The following is a 27,644-nucleotide window of genomic DNA, read 5'->3' as shown; positions in this document are numbered from 1 at the left end:
TCGATGCTTGTTAGTATTTTTGAAAATAAGGGTTTTGAGGTGATTTTATACGCCATGACGCAAATTTTATCGGTGTTGGTTTTTCAACTAAAATACGAGCTTTTTGGCAACCCGGCTAATAAATTCACATATTTAATTAAAGAAAAATTTTGTTATCATTTTATTAAATCCTAATTACAACTAATGGGCTTAAATTTATGGCTTAATAGGCCTAAAGCCTACTTAGTAAATAAATTAGTATTTAAAGTGTTAATTAAATCAAACCCTATTCTACCTTGCAAATCAAGTCTCGGCCACCTACTTTTTAAATTTCAAAACTCTCTCCCAACATCACACAACACACACGGCAGCTTGCACACAAAAAAATTCAGAAAGTTTCGAAGGTGCAAGGGAGGTTCAAGCCTTGGGTTTGTTCCGTTCTTCGTCGTCAACGGTTATTCGTGCGTTTAATACGCAAAGGCACGCCATATTCTCCTTTTACTCATCATCACACAATAGTATATTTTTATGCATGAAAAGCAAGTTGCATCATGTTATATTTTTGGATTTGCATCTTATGTGATTTTTAGGGCTTGTGTTGTCATCCAAAAACTTGTTTATTGGGTGGTTTAGGGGCTGCCATGAATTAGAACATGAATTGGTATGTATTTCCACAAGTTTAAAGGTCTAGGAATCGCACACAAAAGCAACCAAAACTCTGCAAGAAAGAAAAAAAAAACAGAAACGTTAGCATGAACCAACTTGCTGTCATGGAATTGAGGGGGCTCGTTTTTTTATGGGTTGGGACCAGAGCTTGGCTATGGTCCGTGAGGGGCCTAGGGAAGAGTCCTAGCCATGCTAGGACTCGAGCTAAGTGGGCTGGGAGGAGTCCTTGTTGAGAAGGACTCCACCCGAGAATTTGAAAGGGGAGTAGCACAGGTACAGAAGCTGGTGCAGGGGAGAGATGGCTCGGCCTGGGGGATTTGGGCTGGGCTAGGTCGAGTCATTAGGGTCCTAAGAGGGTGCACTAGGGTCTGGGCAGGGGCTGGTGCGGCTTGGGTGTGTTGTGGCTCGAAGGAACGTGATGAAGCATTGACAGCATGATATACGAGAGGTTGTTGTCCATGTTCAGTGGGTTGCTGCTCACGTCCAGGGGCTTGGGTTGGTCTAGGTATGGTATGGGCATGGTCCAGGGTCAGTTAGGGTCAGGGTGGCTCGATGGTTAAGGGTTGGGAGGATTCCTAGCCTAGATAGGAGTTCAATGGTTCAAGGACACTACACACACACACACACATGCAGAAACATGGGTCAACTTCCAGCAAGAATTTGAGCAGGTTAGAGTCATGTTTTGGGGCTGGGTTTGCACAGTAGGGTCCCTAGATGGGTTGGCTAGGTTTTGGTTCAAGGCGGCTCGGGTAAATTAAGAGATGGCTCGGTGTGTTCGTCGAAGGGTCAAAAACGAGATTAATTAAGCCAAATTGATTCCATGGGTCCACGGGGGTGGCTCATGACTTGTAAGGGTAGAATAAATCATAAAAAGCTTATGTTAAAAATTTGGGATCAAAATAACGAGTTTTGGAATTTTCCGGGATTTAATCGGCGCACGAAACGCTAGTTAACGAGTTAATTGAAACACCTAGTTTTAAGCTTTATAAAATTATGAAAAATATTATTTAAGCTTAAATAATTATTATAAGTCTAAGGTTTCAATTTGGGAATTTTATATTAAGGTTTGGTTTAATTCGAGATTAAAACGCATTAATACTTCACATTTAATGATTAATTTAAAAGTCATCGAATTAAGCTAAATAAAAATATGAGAAAATTCATGTAGGCTTAAATAACTATTTGGGACATGTTAGAGTCAATGAAATTAAGAAAATGTCAAAAACGTGAAATTTTACGTCCAGGGGTAAAACGGTCTTTTTACACCTAGAAATTTGTAAACGTCATGGCAGTGCCCTGAATGCTGTTTTATGTGTTAATATGATTATTTAAAATGTTTAAGATTTTCATGATGTTGATTTTAAAAACGTTTATGGCTTTTTATGATTTTTATATGTTAAAACGTTTATTTTAAATGTTTACGCATTTTTAAAATGTTTATTTTAAAACGATTATGGATGTTTATGAATTTTTATATGTTAAATTATGATTTTTAAATGTTCATGGATATGTATATGTTAAAATGTAATTTTTAAAACGTTTATGGATTTTATGGTTTAATTATGGACATTTAAAAGACATGTTGCATGCTTGGTTTAATAGAAAAATGTTATACGCATGTTTAAATTTTTTTAAAGTGATGAGAATATGAAACGTTGAAGGAAGTGAAGTAATTGTGACTAATAGGATGATAAGTTGGAAATTTCGTGAGGGTTATGGTCCCAGTGGGAGCCCGACGATCGTGTTTCCTTGGATACGGATATGTATATGTATATGATGATATGTTAATACGTAAGGCCAAGGCCCAGTTGACGGGTGAGAGTGTCGCTGGTGTCCCCGCCGCCCAGTACTGTGGTTACATGTAGGTGGATCCATCGCCCAACACGTAGACATAGACGTAGACGAACACGAAAGTCACAATTAACGATCTGAATTCAACGAAAGGAAAAAGGAATACGTATATGTTGATGATGATATGAATACGTTGATGATTATATGAATATGAATATGTTTATGTTTATATGAAAATGTTTATGCATAAGATTATGAAAATGTTTTTATTTAAAAGTTTTATGCATCATGAAAATGTTTACGAAAATGTTATGTTTATGTTTATGCATCTTAATGAAAATGATATTTTAAGTACAAGTATTTTTCACTGTTATATGTTAACTGTATTACGTATTACTCGTTATCAATAATATGACGTGTTGAGTCTTTAGACTCACTAGGTGTGATTGATGCAGGTGATTATGATGATTATGGAGGTCTTGATGGTTGATCTGACTGGACTGGAGGTGCACATAACCCGAGGACCGACGCTAGTTTTCCGTACTAGTTATGATTTATGATTTTGAGTTATGTTAAAGATATTGTTACGACGTTTTATTATGAGTGGTTTTTGAAAGGTTATAGTATGAGCTATACTTTTCAAATGTTAGTTGGTTGATTTATTTTAAAATGATGTCAAAAATATTTTATGCTTGTGTATGCAATTCGGCCGATGCTATGTGAGGTTAAAAAAAAAATTTCTAGTACTTTTAAAGCAATAAAAAGGGTAGACGTTTCAGCACAATAGTAGATTCAGTATGATTCTGATAACAGAAAGTGTATGTTAATTCGAACAGACAGTTTTGATATAGAAAGATTAAATCAGTCGTGGCAGAATTTGTACTGAAATGTTGGCAGGAATTGTACTGAATTGTCTGAATTGCCAATAAATGAAGATAGAAAGATAGAAATCCGAAGAATTATTACAGAATTTGTATATTTCTGACTAGACATGGTGAGTATATTTCGATGAATTTCGTAATGAGACCACTGCAATACTTTCCAGATTGTGATATGATATGATTGTGATTGACAGATTGTTCAATCTATATCTATTAGTTGTACAAGATGACGTACATACATGACCAGATGACCAAGATCGATGTCAAAGAAATGGTCAGATTGACCAGAATGTTGAAATAGATTATATCAGATTGCGAATTTTGATTGATTTTGTACTTGTGGCAGAATATACCATAAGCTTTCTCATATATTATCCACCGACTGACAGATAGCCAGAGTGTACTATCCAGATATTGGAAGTTATCTAGGGAGCTGCAGTGCTGGATGCTAGCACTAGTTGATATGACATATTGTCGCTGTGTGAATTATTGTACGATAATAGTTATCAGATTACCAGATGGATAATGAGATAGTTACAGACGACACATTGTACGGTGAGTACTGCAGATTTCATTGGTATAAGAATAATATCTCGGAGATACCTGAGATAGGATCTGATACGGTCAAAGATATGACAAAGAAAATGTAGCTAATTCAGAAGAGAATGAAGATAGCTCAGACCAGACAGACTTAATATGCCGATGTCGGATGGTGACGATTGGTATTTGAGGCCGAAGATTTAATATATCCTTGAACGGGATAAACAGATTTGGTAACAGATGATGGTATTGATTTATTATGAGCTATGAATTAGTATATACGGATGTTATACAGCCAGTATTGCGAGACTGATTTTATTAGAGTTATTTTAAGGGGGTATTACGATGTTATACTTCTTGAATTCTTATTCCAGATTGGAATCAGAGATCCGTAAAAGAAAAATATTTCAGAACGAAGATTATTCTATTGTTTAAAACACAGTAAGATTGTCAGTAGGTCAATGAGACTATCTGAAAGACAGAATCTGATATGAGATTGAAATTTCAGAATCGATCATTGAGATAAGTTTTCTGATTTACCTCTTGTATACGTTTCGTGTTGATATCTGACTTGATTACCTGTGATTTCGAGGACGAAATCGTATCTTAGAGGGGGAGAATTGTAAGGCCCTAGATGTTATCAAATTTATGAGACCCCGAAAAGAAAATATTATTGATGGCATTTTTGTAATTAAGTGGAAAAATACTTAATTTAAATTTGATGGCAATTTTGTAATTAAGTGGAAAAAATACTTGATTTAAATTTGATGGCAATTTCGTAATTATTGGGGGGCCGAATTGCAAATAGTGAAAAGTTGAGGGACTAAAGTGCAAATATGGTAAATTGAGTGGACACTTGTCTTTGCCATGTGTTTTGGATGTATATAATTTCATCTCCTTAAGCAATTCCATGGAAGAAAATCGAGAACCCCATAGAAATCTCCTCAAGGTTCTTAATAGCTTAGATTTTTGATTGTGCGAGATCCGGTTATCAGAATATCAATCCGAGCACAGTTGTGAGTTCCCCTCGTCAAGAGCTACACAAGGACGTAAGTTTTATCTTGATTCAAAAATATGATGTTGGAGAAATTGTGATTTGATCATTATTATGTGTTCTGGGAATACTAGACATTGCATAATCGAAGTGAGATCGAAGAACAGACTGATTATGAAATTGTTATGATTTTCTGATTATATCGATTGAAAATGGGACAGATTTGGATTATGAATTGATTATGGATTATATCAGATATGTGTTATGATTTGTAATTAATATCTGGTGAGGTTTTATTGACGAGAATATTCAGATTGTTCCGTTATACCGTTGATTTGAATTAAATCCAGATTAATCAGATTCAGTGTTGAATTGAGAATGGAGTTAGATATTGATATTGTGCCTGTTTTATATTGTCATTTCCAGATTGAGTATGGACAGAGTTGAAGGTGAGACTTCATCTTCGTCAGATTGCGAAGAGAAAGGTATAAATCGATGTTATCTGGGAGATCGACTCGAGTTAGATTCTACTCGAGTTTCCCTAAACCACATACTTGTATGGTATTGTTTTTATACCTTTGTGTTTTAATGATTATGTTATTCTAGTGAATTAGAAGTAGAAAGCAGAGAGCTATTGAGTGAGAGTCACTGACAGAGGGGTTAGATGTTGACAGTATAGTCACTGACCCATTGCACATTGTCAGACTAGGCTTAGTCTTGGTAGATACGCCAAGGCACTGGACGTTTGGTGTATCGATATGCTTAAGATACATATATTGTTCTTATTGTAGATTATTCGATACAGCTAGACCAAAGTCCAGAAATAAGAACGTACCGCCACCGCGACTGGTAGTAGTAGGTGGGAGACTTTTTACGTTCTTATTCACCGGGATCCCTAGATTAGAATGATAGATAAGTCGAGTCTTAGATATAGAGACTAGAACTTGATTTACAGACTTGTATTAATTTATGTTTCGTAGATTACGATTCAGATGTTATTTAAAGATTGGTATTGGTACATGTTGTTTGATTATGCTACATTTGATAAGATATAATTCATGCTTTTATGTTAATTCAGTTAACTGCATGCATACATTATTTATACTTGGATTTATTCTCACCGGAGTTATCCGGCTGTTGTCTTGTTTGTATGTGTCCATGACAACAGGTGGGACAGAATCAGGGTCAAGATGATGACGAGAGAAGACGAGTTTAGAGTGGTGATTCCGGACTTATTGTAGAGTTGGTTTAACACTTGAAATTTAGTAGTTGAACCTTAGGTTAGTTGAATAATTGTTGTACATTATTGTAATTTTATACGGAAATATATATTAGTTAAACTCCATTACGTTCCGCACTTGCGTTTTAAAAAGAAAAAATTTTTAGACTCTGTTTATCTTAATTGATAATTAAATCCCAAAGATGATTAAGAAGATGATTAGCGTCCGGGTCCCCACAATTAATAACCAATCTGGGTTTACCTTGTTTTATCTCACCATGATTTCTTACCAGAAAACCTGGACTGGTATATGGTGACATTCCTGCTTTGATTAAACCAAGGTTCAAATGTTCCTTGATTATAATCTGCATATCCCTTTGATCAATGATATTAATTGGGATAGGCTTACAACAAACAAATTCATACTCTTTGCCTTCCTTAATTTTAAGGCAAGTTTTGAGTTGATTTCTGTCCCACCATGCCAAGGGATCTTTATTGTAATTTTCTTTGATCCTCTTCTTGACATCTTCCAATGATATCTTAGATTCAAACTCTACTTCATTCTTATGTAGAGTTATCTTAAGGCATTCTATATCTTCTGGTTGGAGTTCTTTATCTGCTCTTAATTGGAGCATTGTTTCTCCAAACCGTCTAGAATCCTTCATTTTTAGGGTTCAGAAGTTTTCCTTCATCACCACGCTTGCTGTGAAACTGGATCGGCAATTTTCTGTAAAATACCTCTCTTAGTCTCTGGACTATGATTTTGTGATCATAGGGTGTTGTGAACACTAATCGTCTAGTCTCATTTTCTCGAGTATAAGGCTTGAACATTTGTAGGAAATTATTTCCTAACAATATGTCAGCTCCTGTATCATGAAAATAAATTGGTGGTGTTTTTACCTTGTACCAAGGTGTTTGTTCAGCACCGCCAATCATGATTTCAATCATCTTAATCCCTTTACATAAGATTAAGATTCTTCTGGAAAAATATCTTCCAGCAATCTTCGGTAATTCTTCTTCCAAATTATTTGGAAAAACTCCTCGTTTTGCTGTACAAATTCCAACACCTGAATCAATATAAGCAGCAAAATATTCTGCTTTATATTGTTCATATAACATTCCTACTGGAATGTATATGGAGAATGGACTTGTGATCGTTGGATTTTCAACATCTTATCATCTGCCTTAAACTCCATTCCATACTCTAGACGTTTACAAGGTTTGTGTCCTCGAGAAACTTTAGTCCAAGAATCAGTCGATCGGATTCTTTTCCTTGAATTCCTTGGATATAGACTTCCAATTCTTTGATATTAATCAGTCCTTGGTAACTTCCTATCGTTGGTTGTTCCAAATAGTATATGGTATTACAAGTAAATTGATTCCTTTGTTTCGTAATATCAAATACTATTTCTACTTCCTTCCACCCTCCTGGGCATCTAAGTTTTCCCATTGTAGAAAAACTTTTTATCCCCTGTTGGGTTTCTATGACAGGCGTTTTCCCCATCTGTAACCAGTAATTTTATCTCCCTGAAAAGATAGTCTTCTTGATTCCAATCTAAGACTTTGATTCCTTGGTAGAATCGGTTTGTCTTGTATTTGGATATCTGTTTCCTGTATTAAAGGAAACTCAACTCTTTCTGGATAAATTGCCTGGACAAATTTTCCAAATATCTCAGGTATTTTGATGAACTCATTTCTAATAAACAACTCTGAATGATGTGTATTAGATAGAGCGTATGAAATCTGATAGGTAATAGAATATGGCCTATTACCTTCTTTCATCATCCTTTTTTCCTTGAAATTCTGATGTAATGTCAAGGCTCGGCTGAAATCTCGATCTGCCAGGTTGTAGGCTATCCTTGGATAGATTACTCCTACAATCTTTCCCGCACAGAGATTTCCTGAGATTGTTCCCAGTACTGAATCTTGTAGATTCCCCATTTTTTATCGCAAATAGCAATATCAATAGTTGAATCTATCCCTTCTTTGAAAGTAGCCTTTATCATAATCTGGATTGCTCCAATATGAATCCAGGACACGGTTCTTGCTACTTCTATTTTGAGTTTTTGTAATTCTTCCTTAATTTCTTCGGAAGGAATTAACTGCATCTCCATTCTATTTCCTGTAAGTTCCATCGGGATAGCCATTTCCCTTCTAGAAACTTTATAAATTAGATGATGCTTTCTGTTTCTTAGGCCAAGACTTCCTAAGAATTTTTCTACCTGTCCTGCAGAGAAACCTTGATATCTCTGTAGACTCGGATTTTCTCTCATGATCTTTTGGACCATGTTATGAGATATTGTTGTCTGGCTGAAAAACCCAGATAAATCTTCATGTATTTTGTGTCGAAACTCCTCGTCCTCAGCCCGATTTCGATTCTGTTCTATCAGATTCTTCTTGACTTAAAACATCTTCTTCTTCATATATACATTCATCTGAGGCAATGTCCTCAAATCTGTATACCTGAATGAGATCTTGGTAATAAACCGCTTCTTCAATATCCGGGGTAGGATCAAAGATTTTAAAACCTCTTTTTTCAATTTCTGGATAGTTGGTCAAGATATGACCTCTTGCTCCACATGTCCAGCAATTACAATCTTTGAAACTGAAAGGATCGATGAAACGGGTGAATAGTGGTTAGAAGGGGGGGTTGAATAAACACTGCTCGATTAAAATTATTCTTCGACAAACTGATTTCAGTTGTATTACAAACTGAATCTAAAATATCCTTTCGGTCAACAAAAATCAGTTAAACTGAACAAACAGTTGCGGAAAACTAACTGACTGAAAGATAGAGTATCTAATTGAAAATGATAACTGAAAGTAATAACACCACAATTTGTTTCTGGATGTTCGGAGACTTGAATAACTCCTACGTCACCCCTTCTATCACGCAGATAGGATATTCACTAAAAGACTTTGATCAAATACAAAGAGATGTACTGACCCACTTCAGTTTGGACTTGTCACTTTGCCAATACTGAAACTCTTAGTATACAACGCTTTTACAGATCGTAACTGATCTTAGCACAACTTATAGAATTTATCAATCGATTACAAAGTGCTACATAAGCTCAAGAGCATAGTCTAGAATACTACTGATATAACTGATAAGCGTGAGCTTGATTTCTGAATGTAATTGGATATTTTTGCAGCGTAACAACAAGTAAGATAAGATAACTTAGAGTCGGGGTCTTCTTCAGTTGCTGTCTTCGACTATTTATAGGCTTCCCTCTCAACGGTAACATTAAAGATATTTGAATATTCTAACCGTTGATTGCCACGTCGATATATTCTGACAATCGTACACTGTTCATTCTGAAATGCGGCGAGCCACTACCAGTTGCAGATAGCTGTACTATTTGTCGGTTGTTGCTTTCAACTGATGACGTGTACAGCTGAGAGATCAGCTGGTAAAGATCAGTTGACGATGTAATAGACTACAGTTGTAGCGATCAGTTGACTGGTGACGTGTTCAGTTACGTTGATCAGTTAGTCAAATTCAGTTGCTGGATTCAGTTGGTAAATCTTTTGTCAAACGCCGGAATTTCGTTTCCAACAATTTCCCCCTTTATGGTGTTTGACAAAACTATGGTGAAAGATACTTGATTTAATTCAAAGTAGATAAAATAACTGAATCAACTGAATTCACATTTCTTCAAAATAAATACAATAGATACTGCTCCTATTGTTTCTTCTGCTGTTCTAAGATCTCCTTGATCTCTTCCCCCTTTTTGTCAAACTGCTCCATCTTGAGAGATAGCTTCCCAACGTCAGTAGAAAGGAGTTTGACAGAGGTTGAAATGTTATCGATAGCAGTAGTCATAGTGATTTGTAGTAGTTCGACTTTTCTTGGCATAAGTGACTCCATACTGTCGACCCGTCGGTTTATAGAGTTTTGAGTGGCAGTCAGGCTTGAAATAATTCCTCTATTTTTCTGAATATCGTTGACGGCGAATGAAAGAGCGTTAACAGCAGATTTTATATCCTTCAGAGTTTTTAACGATTCCTGATTATCGTCCAACTTCAGAGTATGCGATAATTGATTGTTTTGAATCTTGGAGATGGCAGTAATCATTTGACTCATACCGTCTTGCATATGTTGAAATTCTTCAAAAATGAGATCAAAATCTGATGAAGATGGATGAGATTGTTGATAAGTGCTTGGTTCACTTGTAGTATGTTCAGAAATTATCAAGGCTTGATCAGTTGAGATTGTTTCAGCAGCATCTCGAACTGAAGTATCAGCAGCAGTAATTTCTCCTTGATCCCGTGGTGGTGAAGGAGGATTTGGTTCAGCAGATGGTGACACAACTGAAACTTGTGCCTCTAAAGGGTGATCGATTGGATCAACTGGCACATCAGTTGGAATAACCTGATCAGTAGATGGATCTGGCTTAACAGGTTCTTCTGCAGAAAAAATGACTTCTGGATTGATTTGATCAACAGAGTGATCAACTTTGTCAGAAACGGGTGCACTAATCTGGGATTCTTCCACAACGGCCTGAATAACTTCATCAATATGTGCGAAGGAAAGCTCAGCTTCAGTATACAGTTGTTGTTCAACAGGAGGTGAAAGAGACTTATCATGAGCTGGCTCTTCAGTTGGAAGAAGAACTAAAGCTGATGATGGTTCTGTTTTGTCAGAGAATGCTTCTTCAAATATGTCCTCGTCGTCATCATCTGAGTCTCCTTGACGGAGAACCAATTCTTGATTCAATTCCCAAAACTTGATTTGAGATAATAGTCCTAGAAGACCAGTGTCTAGCTGAGTAATTACAGCTTGATCAGCGTAGGCAGTAAGACTTGTAGGTAAATAGTTGGTCTTCAGTTTGGCAACAATTTGAGCCAACTTCTTCGCTCTTGTCTGATCAAATAGATAACTTTTTCTCTCCATAGCTTGAGCAATGGAGGCAGCTTTGACTGTCCTGAGCACAAAGGCCTCCAGTTTGATGAATTTGCTCAGTTCCGACTTCTTCTTCAATTGCTTGGCAAAAACTTCAGTGCGATAGGCTATCCAAGCATCATAGAACTTAATTTTTGAAGCAGCAAAACTGTTAACCTTTGCCCATACAAGGTCAATATGAGTCTGAATTTGGTTGGAGGGTCTGGGCTCTTCAATCAACTTCCCTTTCCCTTTATCAGTACTCATGATGTGAGGAATTTCCAATCCTGTTCGAGTAGATTCCACCTGCTCTACAAATTTTATGCCTTTAGGTCTAGCAGGTGCCACACCAGTAGGAAGAGAGATTTGAATCAGAGGAGCTTTGATCCTAACTGATTCCTTTGTGGTACCAGTTGAAACGTCTTGTGGGATGACCTGCAGAGGAACTGCTTCTATAGGCTGCTGATCTGTAACGAACCATATTTTCATACTTAAAATTTGCGGAAAAATTAAAAATTTTCTCTTAAACTAAATGAAATGCGGAAATGGAATCAAATACGGTCGTCACTACATCCTTCATCAATAAAAATATTTGAAATCGACATCCCCAATAAAATTTGCTAAACAGAAACACTGTTCCAAAAGTCTTGAAATGAAACATAACATCAGAGTATTTTAAACTTGCATAAAAAGAATCGTAAAATAACATGGGCGGTCCTCGGGTTTAGCCTGCTGCTCAGTCCAAGCCTGCCCCTTGGTCACCACCTCCAGCCTCCTCGTCAACATACTCACCTGCATCGATCAAAACTAGTGAGTCTAAAGACTCAACACGAATAAACTGGAATAACGAGTACTACATAATAAAATCGCATGCAACTTTAAAATAGGACATACATAACTTGAAACTTGAACTTGCATAACAAAATTGAACATACGTACGTACATAACTAGACGTGCCATCAACATAAACTTTCGTAACATACTGCATACTTAAACATACGTAACTTCATCATTTTGCGTAGAGGATGTTTCAAAGCAAGTGACCCATGCATAATAAACGCCTGATCAGACAAACCACAGTACTGGGCCGACAGGAACGTATCCACTGCCACATACATAAGATCCCCGTTCATAATTTAACGGGCTGGTTGGTCCCCGTTCATAATTTAACGCTTTCCAACCACGATCTAACCCGTTCATAATTAACAGGCGGATTGGTCCCCGTTCATAATTTAACGCTTTCCAATCCTAAACATACTTTGGTCACAAGGCAATTAGCATACCTCAAAAACTTAAAATATTTTCTTTCACGTCATCATACTTACTTGGCGTTGAGGGATTCATTGGACTTCGATCAGGGCCGTTGCTGCTGCACATGCTAACTTGAATTCACATACTTAACTTGCATACTTAGACGTACCAATCATACTTACTCTCAAGTTCATTCATTACTTAGGACATTATAAAATTTCCCCTGACTCGACCTCGTAAATCGTTGTACTAAACCATGACGTCGAACCTCAAAGCATACTATAAGATTTTCCCCAAAATATGAAGGACACGGACCCCGTGCCTACATCCGTGTAGGGGTCCGTGTAGACTCGGGTAAAAGGGTCTGGAAAGAAGGGTGGACACGGACCCCGTGCCAGGGTCCGGGTGGAGGTCCGTGCAGACTCTGGAGAAAGGCTCCGAAAAGAATCAAAGGCACGGACCCCGTGTCAGGGTCCGTGGAAGGGTCCGTGCAGCTACTGTCGGTCGAAACTTACGAAATTCTGAACATGTTTTTTCTTAACTTTCTAGACCCGGTTGCACGAACTATGAATCGACACCTCGAGACACAACTTAACATGCTAAAACATAGAACCAACTCCATACAAGCACCCAAAGCAATGACGTCCACTTCACGGCACACACACAATTCACAAACATGGCAATTGACACCAAATCGGTTCCTACGACTTCTAGTGTATTCGAGTGCCTATCAATACCGAACGACATGATAAATAATGACCCAACATCATACCATTCATACCTAGACGCAGCAACGATCACCCGTCGATCCCCAACGAAGCCTGCAACAATAAAAGCTCAAGAACACATATTTTCGTAAAAGTCGCAGTTTGAGCAGTCTCACGAAAAACGCCATAACTCACTCAATGTTTGTCCAAAAATTTCGAATTATATATCAAATCGAAGGTATCGAAATGTTCTACGACTTTGTAGTTAAACGGTTTCTCAAAATATGCATCGAAAATTCGCAGTTTACACGGGAACAGCAAAAACGAGTTTTTCAGATCTAAAATTCATTCAAAATCGATCCGAATCAATTTCTGCTCAAACGACGAACGTCACACACATATTTTTACGCATAAAACGACGCAACACATAATACGACATGATCGATACAGAAAGAACAGATTATACGTGCCTTTTGATTATTAAAAATACCGATACGACGACACCGAGGCAGAGAAGGATGCGAGGTTGATCCGGGACGAACGTGGTACGTTTTTCTTACGATAAAATCAACAAAACTTGCAGGAGAAATTCAGGAGGAGGGGCGGCTGCACTTCTTCTCAAGAACCCTAGCTTTGCTCTTTTAAAATAATAAAACTTGAATTGATGAAGTGTGTGTGGGTCTGTGCGTTTTCTAGTGTGTGCAGAAGGTGTGTGTGCGTGTGTTTGATAATTAGGAGGAGTAAAATTGGCTAATTAATAATTAACCATGCTAATCAAGGTGCTAATTAAAAATGTTGACTCAAATAAAAATTTAATTAAAATACTATTCTTACTCATCTTTAAATAAAGTCCCCCAATTGAAATAAAGTGCACTCTTGCAAAATTTTTAAACGTTTTAAAAGATTTAAAATCACTAAATGAATAACTTAGGCTTGAAATGTTAAAACTCACTAAATTATTTTAAAATGCCCCCAAACTCAACTTAAATAAAATACCATCTTTAAAATTGCCAAAACTCGTCCCCGGTCTTTTCTCGATCCCGCCCCGAACGATCACCTGAAACATGAAACTCGAAAAAGACATTTTAACGTGCATCACCATAAACATGAATAATTTAAAATAATGCATTTAAATAAATCATGCATCGCTAAAACTCATTTAAAATTAATTTAAATGATTTAATAATTAAATAAATACATGGGTTTTACGTGTACTGAATTTGGGCACTACAGTTCCTCCGTTGTAGAAATCATTGCATCATTAGGAATGGATACATCAGAAGTTGTTTTAACCCTTTGAGTTCTTGGTTTCTTCGCAATCTGTGTGGATGGAGTCTTCTCTGACTCAGAGGCACTCAACACTAATTTTCTTTTGGCGACCTTCAGTTGAGCCAACGTTTTGGCCTTCTTAACTGATTTAGGAGCTGCTAACTGAGTCCAAATCTCCTGTTTGATTTGCACAAACTGACCAGGAGTTATATCCATTTTGGTTTTGGGTGGCATCGTATTCTTTGCATTGAACAACTTAAATTTCGATGACCTTTCAGAATCATCAGCCACAAATCCCTTTACTTTCAACAGATAACTGATTTGAACAGCAAAACCTTTGGACTGTTTTGAAGACAGAAACATGTTCTTCAGAGTGGTAAAGATAAGGTGCTTCCAGTTGAGCTTGCGATCAGCCATAATAACAGAAATGGCTTGAAACTTCTCCAAGGTGAGGGCAGCAAATGATCCAGCTTTTGCCAAAAGCCCTTTAGCAACTACATCAGCAAGCAACTGAATTTCATGCTTCAGTTCCTTCTTAGGATCGGAAACCTTAATCTTCCGTCCATCAGCAGAGAGAAGGGTTTGCATTTCTTCAATATCAGATGCTTTAACATCCGAAAGTTGTGCCAAACCATCAGAAGGTAACGAAAATAATTCCCCAAGAGAGTCTTCAGAGATGATCAGCAATTGACCATTGACAGTAGAATTAATGTTACCCTCAGAATCAACCATGCCGGTGGAGTAGAAATCCTGAAGTTCTTTGGGATAGATGTCCTGTGAGGATTGTCCCAAGAATGTTCTGAGTCCAGCAGCTTCAAGTTTCTGAAACACCTTCTTGACTGCAGTATCGCCGAAGGATAAGATGGATCCAAAATTGATGGCCATAGCGTTCAGCATAAAAGCGGGAATTTGAGTTGCCATCGATAAGTTAATGAGTTCCTGAAACGAAATTGAAGAATAGAATAGTTCTTGCTCTCAAAAGTTTGTGGATAAATGTATGGTGAAACTGAAATGAAGCGGGTAAAGGTACATATGTACGTGACTATTCAAATTCTGGACACGTGTCAGTCCGTAGAGATTTTTAAAAAAATAGAGTGTATACGTGTGCCATAAGTGTGTGTACAATTTGAGCGGTTAAAAATGAGTCCACGTCATAAACTGAAATTCATCATGAGTTTAGCAGACAATCACGTCATTTATTTGGAATAAAATAGATTTAATTAGTTAACTTATATGAGAAGATTAGTGGAATATTCAACTGAACGATCAGTTAGTAAAACTGAGTCCTTTCAGTTGAGAATTCACTAACAACTGTCTTCTCAGTTAACCTCTTAAACCATTATTCCCCCTTAATAAATGCATTTAAGAAAAATGACGGCAATAGACAGAAATGATTAAAGGAAAGCCTGGTGCTTGGCAGAGTAATCGTCACTTAAAGAAGTGTCCTTTCATTTCCCTCGTCTTGGCCTATAAATAAGAGTAAGATGGTTAGTCACAGCTATCTCAGCAAATAATTTTCATAGAGAAGAAGAATGGCCGGTGCTGGAAGCTCAAATGTCTCTCCGTTTTCGCTGCAGGCCAAAAAGAAGGCCATAGATGACGAAGTCTTTTACTCAAGCCTTCCCTACTGGGAGGAGTTGCAGGAGTTGGAGTTCTTGTACTACTCTGGACGGGTCACCACTTTTAAACGGATGGCCCAACTAAGAGAAGTGCGGGAGCACTTAAATGTTCCTGCAGGGGTGGACGTCTTCAAGGATGGTCATCTCTATCAGCTCTTTCTTCGGAAGGAGCTGGAGATCCTCCACCGCATAGCTTCCTCCTACAGTTTTTGCAAAACCTCTTCTTCAGCACTAGCTGCATGGTTGAGTATGTGGATAGCTGATGTGGAGGAAAAATATGAAAATGTAACCCGCTCCAATTAATAAAATGTTTATTTTGTTTTATCGTCGTTTTCCTTTGTTCCTGCTTGCAATGATCTGTATGAGATACAAACACAAGAACTACTGAAACGCTAACTGACATCAGAAAAAAAACTCATAAGAATAAGCAACTCATTTAAGTAATCAGTAAGAAAGCAGCAAAGCTGACATATGAATTACGAGCAATAATAATTAATTAGGACAAATCAATTAATCCAAGTATATTGCGAAAATGAGAAAACTTAGTCTCAGCCAGTGGTTTGGTGAAGATGTCAGCCGCTTGCTGTTAAGTTGATACATATTCCAATCTGATGTTCTTCTTTAAAGCATGATCTCTGATGAAGTGATGTCTGACATCTATGTGCTTAGTCCTGGAGTGAAGAACTGGATTATACGTAATAGCAATTGTACTCGTGTTGTCACAGAATATTGGCGATTCCTTTGCATCAACACCATAATCTTTCAGTTTTTGCTGAATCCAGAGCAGTTGGGCACAGCAGCTTCCGGCAGCAAGATATTCTGCTTCAGTTTTGGAAGTTGCTATGGATGTTTGCTTCTTACTGAACCAAGAGATCAGTCTGTCTCCTAGAAACTGACATGATCCACCTGTACTTTTTCGATCAAGCTTGCATCCTGCATAATCTGCATCTGAATAGCCAACTAAATTGAAAGACGAGTCTTTAGAGTACCATAAACCAACATTTTGCGTGCCTTTAAGATATTTCAAGATACGTTTGGCAGCAGAAAAATGTGATTGTTTAGGATTAGCTTGAAATCTTGCACACATACATACAGCAAACACAATATCAGGACGACTAGCAGTTAGGTACAATAATGAACCTATTAAACCTCTGTAGAGCGTCGTCTCAAATGATATTCCCCCTTGATCAGTGTCTAATTTAGCTGATGAGCTCATAGGGGTGCTTGCAGCTGAACATGATTTTATGCCAAATTTCTTCAGCAATTCCTTTGTGTATTTGGTTTGACTGATAAAAGTTCCTGAATCCACTTGTTTCACTTGTAGACCAAGGAAGAATGTCAGTTCACCCATCATACTCATCTCGAATTTTTCCTGCATTAACTTGGAAAACTTCTCGCATAATTTGGGGTTAGTTGACCCAAAGATAATATCGTCAACATAAATTTGAATAAGTAAAATATGATCATTCTTGGAGAATTTGAACAATGTCTTATCAACTGATCCAACAGAAAAGTCATGATCAGTTAGAAATTTTGAAAGCGTTTCGTACCAAGCTCTTGGAGCTTGTTTAAGACCGTATAAGGCTTTGTTCAAATGATAGACATGATCAAGAAGGTGATGATTGACAAAACCTGGGGGTTGTTCAACGTAGACTTCTTCCTGCAACTGGCCGTTCAGAAATGCACTCTTTACGTCCATTTGATAGACTTTGAAATTTTTGAATGAAGCATAGGCAAGGAATATTCTGATTGCCTCCAGTCTTGCAACTGGTGCATATGTCTCATCGTAATCAATTCCTTCTTCCTGCCTATATCCTTGTGCTACCAACCTTGCTTTATTGCGCACAACTGATCCATCTTCGTTTAGCTTGTTCCTGTACACCCACTTTGTACCTATCACAGTTTTTGAGAGTGGTCTTGGAACTAAGTTCCAGACATTGTATGGATAAACTGATTGAGCTCTTCTTGCATTGCATTTATCCAGTTCGGATCAGCAAGAGCTTCATCAGTTTTCTTTGGCTCCAGTTGAGATACAAAAGCTGAATGGATAAATAAGTTAAGCATTTGATTTCTTGTTCTTACCGAATCAGATGGATTACCTATCACCAATTCTGGAGGATGTGATTTCTTCCATCTAAGTTCAGCATTTGTTTCTTCTGTATTAGCAATTCCCTCAGTAGGTGACTGAATGTCTTCAGTTTCAGTTGGAGCTAATTCAGTTGGCAACTGATTCTCATTTGTGTGCTCCACTAACTGATTGTCAAGATTTGCTTCCAATTCAGCTGATTGATCCAATATGTCAGGTTCAGGTGATTGGAGGTTGTTTTGATTAAGATGGATATCTTCTTCATCATCATCGTCCAAGCTTATATCTGTAAATCTATCAGCTAGCTCAACTGTATCAGTTGGCTTAGAAGTTAGTGTAGACTCATCAAACATAACATGAATAGATTCTTCAACATTCAAAGTATTTTTGTTGAAGACTCTATAGGCTTTACTCACTGAAGAATAACCAAGAAATATTCCTTCTGCAGATTTAGCATCAAAAGCTGTTAAATGGGTTTTACCATTGACAAGTATAAAACATCTGCAGCCGAATATTTTGAAGTATGAAACCACACTTTTTCTTTCATGCCAGATCTCATAAGGTGTTTTCATATGATTCTTATTAATCATTGATCTGTTTTGAGTGTAACACGCAGTGTTCACTGCCTCTGCCCAAAACCTTTGAGAGATAGAGGAATCAGCAAGCATTGTTCTAGCAGCCTCTTTGAGGGTCCGATTTCTCCTTTCAGCTACACCATTTTGCTGAGGAGTTCTGGCTGCTGAGAGCTCATGCTTGATTCCGGTATTCTCTAAATAATTTGAAAGAATTTGATTGATAAATCCAGTTCCTCGATCGGACCTGATTCTATCAATTCCAACTGATTTTTCATTTAATAATCTTTTGAAAAGCTTAATCAGTTGAGCAGCAGTTTGGTCTTTGGACTTGAGAAATATAACCCAAGTAAATCTAGAAAAATCGTCTACAACCACCAAGGTGTATTTCATTCCCCCTAAGCTCATGACTGGTATAGGACCAAATAGATCCATATGTAACAGTTCTAAGCATCGGGAAGAAGATTTACGACCCTTGTTCTTAAAAGAGGATTTGATTTGTTTACCAAACTGACATGCTGATGAAATTTTGTCTTTGATAAAATCCATTTTAGGCAATCCAGTAACAAGATCGTGGTTACTCAAATATGCAATAGATTTGAAATTTAGGTGGTTCAATCTCTTATGCCACAACCAGTTTTTAGAAGATTTTGAGGCAATAAAACATACTGGTGCATAAGGTTGATCATTCCAGCTGACTTTGTAAGTGTTTCCACACCTTTTACCAGTTAGGATGATCTCTTCAGTTGAGTTTTTGACTGAACAAGAATGTTTGTCAAACTGAACTGAGAATCCATTATCGCATAACTGACTGATACTGATTAGATTATACCTGAGATTCTCAACTAATAAAACATCATTAATGGTGAAATTACCATGGATAAGCTTACTCTTACCCATAGTTTTACCTTTAGAATTATCTCCAAAGCTGATGTTTGGTCCAGTGTACTTGATCAGTTGAGTTAATAAATTTGAATCTCCTGTCATGTGGCGTGAACATCCACTGTCCAAATACCATATCGATCCAATGCTTGTACCTATTACCTACAATCAAACATAAGATAAGATTGTGGTACCCTTTTCTATTTGGTCCAAAGTTGATTAGTCCTTTAGAAATCCAAACTTGGATCAGTCTAACTGACCGTCCAGTTGCTGTATTCCAAATTGTCTTTCCCGGTCTATGTGTGTGTGATGTATGGTGTGCAGAAGATATAACATGTGATTTGCCCTTTTTCGACTGATTGTTCAGCCAGTATCTTTTCTGAACTGGCTTGCTGTTATAGTAGTTTGAATAGCCATTTGAATAATTTTTGCTGAAAAATTTTGGTGGCTGACTTCGTGAGTCAGTCACAACTCTTGGGCTATAACCAATACCACATCTTTTGCCCTTGCTCATATTGTGAGTTGGCTGTTCAATCAGTTTACTCGGCTCAGCTTGTTCTTGTACCATAACTGATTTGACAAAGTGAAAATATTTCCCTTTGTCCATATTCAGTTTTGGTTGAATATCTTTGGAAGATATTTCATCCTGGTTACTGAACCCTAAGCCAGTTTTATCAGTAAATGATTTCTGAGAGTTCTGTATATCAGTCAATGCAACGGATGATTTATTCCAAGCCTGAATGAGCTCAGTTTGCTTTGTATTTTCAAGCCTTAACTTTTGAATCATTAATTGATTCTTGCTCCTTTCAGTATTGAGTTCGGCAATCTCCCTTTTTAGACTCAACATTTCAACTGATACATCAGTTGTTGTCTTATTGTCAGAGGGATCAGTTTGCTCTACTCTGGCCTTTTCAAATGATAAGGCAAGCTTTTGATATTCACTAACCATGTCATGAAGAGTCGAAATAAGTTCTTCTCTTGTGAAATCAGTTGAACTGAAGTTAAATACCTGTTGGCTGCTTGATTGAACTTCTGTGTCATCAGCCATCAAGCACTTCACTTCTTCATCATCTTCACTAGAGCTACAAGAGGTTTCTGGTTCTGACTCTTCACTGTCAGTCTCTGCCCATTTGGCTTTGCTATCCTCAGCTAGGAGTACTTCATGCTTCTTTCTGTAAGGCTTCTTGTCGTCCTTAGATCTCCTCTTATGCTCATACACTTTCTTCTTTCTTTCAGTTGAAACTTGACTATCCTTTTTAGGCTTGGGACAGTCAGCAATAACATGATCAGGTTTGCCACAGTTGTAGCATGCATTGGACTCTTCTCTGGATTTTGGTACTGCTTGTGAAAATTCCCTTGATTCTTCCTCATGAATCTTCCGAATTTTCTGATGAACAATGACATGGCGTCATTGCTTAATTGATCTACAGCTTTCTCAACTGAACCAGTTGGTTCTGATCTTACAGCAGCTAAGGCAGTAGTTGCTGTTGGGGTAGATGGTTCTCCTTCTCGAGTTTGCAGTTCAAACTCATATGCTTTTAAGTCAGCGAACAAATCATGGAGTTCAACTTTGTTCAGATCTTTAGACTCCCTCATAGCCATGGTTTTCACATCCCATTCTTTGGGAAGACCTCTGATAACCTTCAATGCTACTTCTTTATTGGTATACACTTTTCCAAGTGCATACAGTTCGTTGATGATGCAGCTGGTTCTTTCATCATATTCATGTATTGTTTCTCCAATTTTCATTCTGATGTTATCGAACTTTTGTACAACAACAGATAGCTTGTTTTCTTTGGTTTGTTCATTGCCTTCGCAAAGCTGGATTAATTTCTCCCAAATCTCTTTGGCTGTTTTGCACATCTTGATTTTACTGAACGTCACTTTGTCCAATGTTTTGTACAATATGTCTTTTGCTACATTATCCAAATTAGCTTTTCTCTTGTCTTCAGCAGTCCATTCATCTCTGGGCTTTTCAATACGGTGAGGTGCACCATCTGTGATTGCAACTGCTGTGTTGGCTTTCAAAATCTTCATAGGTCCGTTAGTTATAACGTACCACATGTCATCATCCTGTGCAGCTAGATGAGCCTGCATCCTGATTTTCCAATCGTCGAAGTCTTCTCTGGAGAACATAGGAATCTTGTTGAATGAAGACATAGTGAGCGATTTGAGTATAGATATTCTTTGAAAGGATATGACTTGCTCTGATACCACTTGAAAGGATCGATGAAACGGGTGAATAGTGTTTAGAAGGGGGGGTTGAATAAAAATTGCTCGATTAAAATTATTCTTCGACAAACTGATTTCAGTTGTATTACAAACTGAATCTAAAATATCCTTTCAGTCAACAACAATCAGTTAAACTGAACAAACAGTTGCGGAAAACTAACTGACTGAAAGATAGAGTATCTAATTGAAAATGATAACTGAAAGTAATAACACCACAATTTGTTTCTGGATGTTCGGAGACTTGAATAACTCCTACGTGACCCCTTCTATCACGCAGATAGGATATTCACTAAAAGACTTTGATCAAATACAAAGAGGTGTACTGACCCACTTCAGTTTGGACTTATCACTTTGCCAATACTGAAACTCTTAGTATACAACGCTTTTACAGATCGTAACTGATCTTAGCACAACTTATAGAATTTATCAATCGATTACAAAGTGCTATATAAGCTCAAGAGCGTAGTCTAGAATACTACTGATAAACGTGAGCTTGATTTCTGAATGTAATTGGATATTTTTGCAGCGTAACAGCAAGTAAGATAAGATAACTGACAGTCGGGGTCTTCTTCAGTTGTTGTCTTCGACTATTTATAGGCTTCCCTCTCAACGGTAAAATTAAAGATATTTGAATATTCTAACCGTTGATTGCCACGTCGATATATTCTGACAATCGTACACTGTTCATTCTGAAATGCGACGAGCCACTACCAGTTGCAGATAGCTGTACTATTTGTCGGTTGTTGCTTTCAACTGATGACGTGTACAGCTGAGAGATCAGCTGGTAAAGATCAGTTGATGATGGAATAGACTACAGTTGTAGAGATCAGTTGACTGGTGACGTGTTCAGTTACGTCGATCAGTTAGTCAAATTCAGTTGCTGGATTCAGTTGTTAAATCTTTCGTCAAACGCCGGAATTTCGTTTCCAACAGAAACTTTCATTAGCCCGAGTACGAGCTCTCCTGAAAGTTTTCTTTGTAGGTGTTATAACTTTTTCAATTTCCTATAAATTGTGATTTAAATAGGGTAGCATTTTTCCAGCGATCTCACTGAGAGATTCACCAGTTAGTACTGACTCTTTCATTTCTAATGAAGTTATGTCCCAAGCAATTTTCACTGATCCCATAAGACTCATTTCTAAAAGTTTAATGAATCCTTCTTTGTTGAGATCAAGTGTTCCTGATGCGATTCTCATAGCAGATGTCCAATCATCTATGAGATCTTCTCTATTTTTGAAATCTAATACATCAATGTTAAGCATTACCCCGTAAGGATTTATAGGATCTAAAATTGTTTTCCCATAGGGTTTTTGGTGCAAGGAAATTTGATTTCTCCTTGTCCTTGTTCCCGCTGGGTGTGAACCTCAACCAGTATTTAAATCAGGTTGAGATTCTATCATATTTATATTATGAGATCCCATACTTTCCCTTGGTGGTTCCTCAGAAGTTGAACAAGTTATAACAGGTGGTGTTTCCCCTCCTGCTATGTTCATCTTTAGATCTACTACTTTGAGATTTGTGAATGATTCCGCAAGCTCTTATAGATCCTCCAAACCAATATTTTCTAAAATTGTCATCAGATTAATTTCTATTCTGAGACCGAATTGATTATATTGATCATCTTTTCTTCTTCAGTCAAAGGTTTTGACACCACTCTGTCCTTTCCTTGTTGATGTAACAAGGGTTCGGTACCAAATGATGGTGGTAACCATCCTCCTGAAGTTCTTTTACTAGAACTTAGTTGTTGTTCTAGTTTTTGAATTCTTGTTTGAATATCCTTTAATATTCCAAGAATTTCTTCCTGGGTTTTAATGATTTTCTCAACTCGTTGAGATACAAAGTATAGCATATTACCATAATTTTGTACTGTCTTCTGGATTTCTCTAAGATCTAGAGAGAGCTTAGAGGAATCTGGTACTATCTCCAGAAACTTATTTGTTTGAATCATAAGTTTACCTGAGGATGCTGTAGCGTCCCTTTCTGATCCTGATATTTAGCAATATTTAGATGCTCTTGTGTATATTCCAAAATATTGTAATAATCCTTGTAAATTATTTTTCTCGATCCTAAGATCGAATTGATAATTTTTTCGAAATTCTCCTACTCAAACATTTCATTTCTTTATAATAATAAATCTTGTGTTTGAAATAAATCAACCTAAGGCTCTGATACCATTTTCGGGAGGCGCGGGGATCAATTAAAATCAAATAGGTAATAAAGGTATTCTTGGCATTTTCAAAGAAATATTCTCTCTCCAGGTATCAAAACCAAGGCCCTTTTATAAAATGTACTGAATTCTAATTTACCCAAGATGTATTACGGTTTGTAAGAATTGTGAAGAAAATATACAATTTTTTATCGTTATTTTGTCTTTTGAATATGTGACTTTCACATGTTTGAGGAAATTTATGTATAATTATATTGGTGTAATAGGTTGGATAGGTCGGACAAAAGAAGTTAGCAAGAGGTTTTCTTACTTGACATAATAGTAAAAGATAGGAGAAAATTATAAGATAGTATAGATACAAAAACTTAAGTGATTAAGTTTGAATAAATTATATGAATTATTGCAGCGGTGTAAGCGATTCATGCTTATACTTTTGCAATGATTATTTTTAAGACTGGTGGAAATGATTTAGATGAGGTGAATAAACACCTCAATTTCTTTTGATTTGTCTTCAGATGACTTCTATTGGAGTTAATAGCAGATGTCTGATTCTTGACGGGTCAAAGCTCAGCAGACAATTGATATTCAATGCAAAAAAAGTTTGTCGAGACTCTGTGAACAATACAACTTAGAAGCGTAGAAAGTAAAACATAATGAGTTGTTTCTGGATTTGAATGTTGAATATTTTTACGTCTTTTTTTTCTTCTTTTGTTTCTAGAAAATATCACTAAAAGACGTTGGTATTACATTATAGCTACATCCTTCAGTAGGACTTAACACTACTTATTGAAACTCTTAGTACAACAATAGATTTCTCACAAAAGTCTAATTAGAAATACTATTTATATTAGTATACAATAACTCACACTTGATAGAGATATACGAATTACACTAATATTTGATTTATAAAATTGGATCTTAAACCGGGTCAAAATGATTATTAAAACAACTTAAAATTTTAACGATAAATACTGGACTATTAATCTATCCTTATTTAATCCACTCAACCAAACACACCGTAAGTGTTTTAATATCACATATTAGTCTCTAGAAAGACCTGATATAACTTTGAGTGTGTGTGTGCTTCTGATATATCTTTTTAGCAATGCTTCTGAGTGTATGAGAATAGATCGTGTGAGTTGTTGTTTTTGCTAAAAGATGTTTATGGCATTTTATAGTTGTTCTTCAATGGTAGAATATGAACAACCATAAAGCCATCGTACAAGAGCCATAGATATCACTTTTCCATGCATATTAATATTTTCATGAATTAGAATACGTAATGCTTTTGATATAGATTTTCCAATCATATTCAGAATAACTTTTTGATTCACCATACTGGATATTTTCTGAATACTTGATCTGCTGAGTCAATGTTTCTCATTTATGACCGTTGAAATGATTAGCAGTTTTATGAAAAAGTTTTACATATATTCAGTAGTTCTTTAAGATCGATTCCGAAATAAGCGAAGCGACTACTGAATTCGTTTGCTTCTGGTTTTTTCTTACAATTTAAGTGCTCATCATCAAAACTCAAGTGTTACAAAAAATTTATCATTTTTTGTGATGCCAAAATTTAGCAACTCAATAAATTCAAATGATTCAATTGAGTATATCATCAAAAAAAGTGTGTGATACAAAGTATATATCATCATAAATAATTCATTGGTTCTAGATTCAGATGAATTGTCTGTAGATCTATCATTTGAGCTTTTAGGTCTTTCCTTCTTTTTGGCATCAACAGCCTTAAAAAAATGATTAGTTCCGAAATCAAAGAGGATAAGACAACCTTTATATGATCAATTTTATCATAGAACTCTTGATGGTTGTGTTGCTGACTGGACACTAATTTCCCATGATTCTGCGTTTGATTATCAAGCAGAACATATTATTTACCCATCACTGATCTTGGGTTTGAATAATGCCGCTTTTGAGGTTAATAAATGACTTATGAAGATAGATAAGATCACTCTGAATTCGCGCAACTTCAAGAAGAATTCTTTCTTGAAGTTATTTAGATTGGCACGAGTGCCAGTGAGATTGGACTGAGTGTCTTTTGCCCACAACCCCATTATTTGTCTTAAAACAACAATATCATCAAATTGATTTGATGGGAGAAGCATGATCTAATTTAGGAGTGAGAGCCTCTGTATTTTCATTTCTATTAAATCATTCCAAGGTTTCCTGAATACGAGCTTGATTATTTGCCTCTATATCACTTGGATGGATGAAGACTGACTTTGGATCCGTAAAGGGAGGGAGCTTCTTGAAAAATATTGAGCTCTAAGACAAGATATAATTGGGGAAAACTAGTAAAAATAGTCAATGTTTGAGAGGTGTTCAAGGTGTCCTCAATCATTTCAGTAAGCACAACATTAGTTTGTTAAATCGGAGCAGTGTCAACAATAGTATGTTTAGTAGCAGGAGCGTAGCAGTAACTACTTCTTAAATTTGAGATGGTGAGACCTCAACTAGAACTGGTTATGGAAAAGGAGGAGGGGATGGTACTAAGTCATTTTAAACCCCAGAAGCTCCTCGAATTGGGTTCTCAATCAGCAGTGGGAATGAGAATGTGTGGGTAATGACACATGTTCTTCTAAAGATGAGATTTCAGGAGGTTCAATCGCTATTTCTCCAGTATTGATAGCCAATTGGGCTATATAATTGACAACATCATTTACATTGGTTAATATCATATCTTTGGTAGATAAAAGATTGGATGACTGTTGTGTTTGAGCATCTTCTAAATTGATTGTTGGGGAAGGTGCAAGAGTATTGGATGATGTATCTTTGGCAATGGATTTAGCATGTTCCTAAAATGTCTGAACATTAAATTACTCTAGGGTTATTTGATCGATGAGATCGAGGAATAAGAGATTTTGTTTCCTGAATAATCACATCCATGACCAATGTAGACCAGTCAATGCACAGCTACTAAATTACTATAACATCGTGAGGGGAAATAGGACTCTGGAAGTCATAGTTGGCTTTGAGAGCAGTTAGAGTATTACTAAATCTTGAAGTTCTTAGCTTTAAAAATATGTAATCCATTTTGGTCAAGGTAGCAGCCCCATCAATTGTAAGCCCAGAAAGAAGATTAACTCTCACATCATACTCATCTCAAATTTATCCTTCATCAACATGCCCTTGTGGCTTGTTTCAAACCATATAGTTCTTTGTCCAGTTTGTAGATGTGGTTCGGTAGTGTGTGAGCAGTGAATCTTGGAGGTTGTTCAACATATGCTTTCTCTTGTAGTAGTCCATTTAGAAATGAAATCTTCACATCCATTTGATATACCCATGAAATTCCTATAAGCAGCAAAAGCAAAAATATTTGAATAACGTCTAGTCGGGCTACTTGTGTAAATTTTTCATCAAAATTTATTTCTTCTTTTGTTTTTGTATACAATCTCGTGCTATTAATATTACTTTATTTCTAATTACTATTTCATTCTAACTTAATTTATTTCTAAATATCCATAACATACCGATAACAGATTGATGATGAGATCTAAGAACTAAATACCATAAATTATTCCTCTTAAATTGATCAAGTTCATCTTGCATAGCCTCTATCAAACTAGAATCAGTAAGAACTTCATTTATTCTAATTGAGAGATAAGGACAACATGCATATATCCACTGATCATTTGTCTTCTAGTTCTGAGAGGTGCTGAGTGATTATTGATTACCAATGAGGAAGAATGAGTTATGCTCCACTTGTTGATTGTTGTTGAAGAAATGTTAGTCTGTACTAAGTCAGGATTATGTTGTATTTGAATGACTTCAGCATCTCCTTGATTAGGTTGATCAGTAGTCGCTTGATCTTGTCCTCTATTAGTCTTTACTAATGACTGCATATCGGGAACATCGGGCTCTGGAGTTTCATTTGATCTCTTACGTG

Source organism: Primulina eburnea, chromosome 18, assembly GCF_022965805.1.
Source record: "Primulina eburnea isolate SZY01 chromosome 18, ASM2296580v1, whole genome shotgun sequence".
NCBI lineage: Eukaryota > Viridiplantae > Streptophyta > Magnoliopsida > Lamiales > Gesneriaceae > Primulina > Primulina eburnea.
The sequence above is the reverse complement of the archived record's forward strand: the minus strand, read 5'-3'. Positions refer to the sequence as shown.